Below are 3,123 nucleotides of genomic sequence, written 5' to 3'. Positions count from 1 at the left end.
CATCCATCGACTAGGAATTACTACTATAATTGTGTGTCCATCTTAATTTCTTTTAGCAGTGGAGCAGGGCCTTGTGTACTTTTAGGAGCCGAACATGCGTGTGTCCTCCATGTGCGTGCTTACTTGGGGCTGGCTCGGGCAGAATCAAAATTCTGAAATTCAGAATTAAAGGGTGTGAAAGAAAAAAAAAGAAAAATCTGTGTCAGCGCGCGATCGAGAAGAAGAGAAGCAGGCGTCGCCGTCGCCTATATATTTGCACGGTCGTCAGATAAATGTTTAGCTTGAATGTAATTGAAACAATAATATAGATTCCGTTAGCCTTTTTTCTCAACCAGGATGGCCATGGAGGGTCTGGAAACTGCATTAGTCAAGTGGTGGGCACTTACATTGAGGACCTCAAAGAAAACTAACAGTACGCCACGTTTTGGCAGTAGTCTGATTTTCTATTGGCCGTTGGATGTACGAAAATGAATGGCTCTTATTTATTTGAGTGGTACCACAAAACAACCCTTAAACTTTGCAAACAGACCTTTCAGGAAAATCTGGAAAAGCTGTCAGGTCCATCGCCTTCACCGCCGGCCGTCAAAGATCTCTAGGCGCAAGCATCGGTAGCACCAATGGGGACAAAACCACTTAGGATGAATCATAGATGATCCCTGGCCTGAGATAGAAGATCCTCCGGATGAGCATATTAGCATGGAGGAAGACTAATCTTGGGACTAACCATACCCGAGCATGGAGTGATCTTTCTTGCCGGAGATTGCGTCAGCAAATAAGCCTCCATCGATGGCCGTCGGGAAGCAGAACCAGCGAGCAAAAATCAGCGCTTACATACGCCAAGGCCCAGCTCCATACTACGTACCTTCATAAAGGCAACACAATCTCTAAAGCTTGCCCTAAATCTACTCTAGAGAGGGAGTCTAGCATCCTAATCCATCTCTACACCATGCAGTGCAACCGAGTGATCGGATCTGCCAATTTTTGTTCGACTCCCAACGGGGTGAGGAAGGAGGTTTCGGGAGAGGTGGAGGATGTGACCGAGGTGGTGGTGCATCTAAAAATGATATTTGGAGAGAAAAAAAGGTTAGAGCAGACTATTAAAACAATCTCTAGTTCAATTTTGACCTACTTTCTATGAAATTGAAAGAAACTCGCTTAAAACTAGAAATTGAGCAATAACAATAATAATAAACGATATTATTATTATTATTATTATTATTATTATTATTATTACTACGGTGTATTGGGAAGGATTCGTCCATCTTTTGACTTTTTTTTTGACAATCAATACCACATATATTCATAGCAACAAATAGTACATGGTAGAGATACATGAACCGACTCCAACGATTACAAAATAAAGTCTAAAAGATAGTAACAAATCTTCGAGGTCTTCAATTTCTTTCTTCTTCCAGAACACAATCTTGTACTCTTCTGAATGCAACCAAAGATAGATAACGAACCATATACCTGTAGATACCGATGGAAGTTCTTCCATAATTTTTTGAGCCGCAATGCCAAGGCTGCGTGCACGCACGCAACCATTAAAGCAGTCATACAACATCGGCAAGAGTACCAACACCAGTATGTCAGGGAATAATAACCGACTAGCTTTGTCATCGTCGATGGGGAGCCGAGAGTACGAATCACCATTGTCGAGGACGTAGCAGCCGGGATAAAAATTGCAAGGATAATCCTCCTCGCGGCAACAACGACAAAAGATCCAAAATCGATCTGGCGAAACAAGATCCGAAGGCCCATACCTAGAAAATTGTGATTGTTCAACACCACCATTGACGCCGGGAAGAAGATCTCGTCGCCGAACGAAAGACCAAAGATCACTTATTGCAGATGATGCCATCTTCATTAAGGGGAAACCAACAAGAAGGCGGCTAACAAAATATAACATAATGAAAACAATACTTTTATTCTAAACTCCACGCATAGATCGGGTTCCCCACTCCTCCCGACGCCGGCGACGCCGACCGGAGGAGGGGGAACCAATCTATGGAGGAGGATGAACTGGAGATGGCTAGGGTTGAGGCGGCAGCTAAGAGGAGAGACGGGAGGAAAAAGCCGAAAGATTTTCTCGTTTCTCTTTTGACTTTTTTTTGTTGGTCTTGTGTGGTCTGTTTGAAAGTGATTTCTACTTTGAACTGAGAAAGTCCAGACTGGGAGTTGAGGTTTAGGCATGCTAGCACTGGTAGAAAAATGGCCTTTGGTCGCGGTTGGCAACTGCCATTTGTCGCGGTTGCGCAACCGCGACCAATTAGGCGCGACTAAAGGCCCCCCCTTTAGTCGCGGTTCCTTACGAACCGCGACTAAAGGCCCGTCCACGTGGGCGGCGAGGCGAGCGCCGGGGCGGAGGACCTTTAGTCGCGGTTCTTCTGGCCAACCGCGACTAAAGGCCCCCGCAGGGTTTAGGGTTTAGCCCCCCTCCCCCTAAATCTGGTTTGTTTTTAATTTGTATTGTTTTATTTCTTTTGGGTTTTAATTTTGAAGGAGTTTCACATATTCTACCGTACTACATACATGCATATGAATGTACAATTTCAAACAAATTTGAAATTATAACCAAAAAGAATTCAAGAGGAATATACAATATATATTCAATATCGGATGACCATATACAATTTTGAACAAGTTTCCATACATATTTAGTGCATATAAAGTTCTACGTCCTCTACATAGTGTTCTCCTCTAGGATCGATGACTTCCCTGGCAAACCATCCAGCTAGTTCCTCTTGAAGTGGTCGGAAGCGAGCTTCTGGAGTAAGCGTCGTCCGGAGGTTATTCCTCCTGATGTTGTTCTCAGACGGCTGCCGCTCAGTGGTGTATCTCCGGATCTGTTGGAGATATGCCCAAGAGGCAATAATAAATGGTTATTATATATCTTTGTGTTTATGATAATGTTTACATACCATGCTATAATTGTATTAACCGAAACATTGGTACATGTGTGATATGTAGACAAACAAGAAGTCCCTAGTATGCCTCTTAAACTAGCTTGTTGATTAATGGATGATTAGTTTCATAATCATGAACATTGGATGTTATTAATAACAAGGTTATGTCATTGTATGAATGATGTAATGGACACACCCAATTAAGCGTAGCATAAGA

The sequence above is a fragment of the Lolium rigidum genome, chromosome 5, assembly GCF_022539505.1.
Source record: "Lolium rigidum isolate FL_2022 chromosome 5, APGP_CSIRO_Lrig_0.1, whole genome shotgun sequence".
In the NCBI taxonomy this organism is placed as follows: Eukaryota; Viridiplantae; Streptophyta; class Magnoliopsida; order Poales; family Poaceae; genus Lolium; species Lolium rigidum.
Note: the sequence above shows the minus strand (reverse complement) of the source record.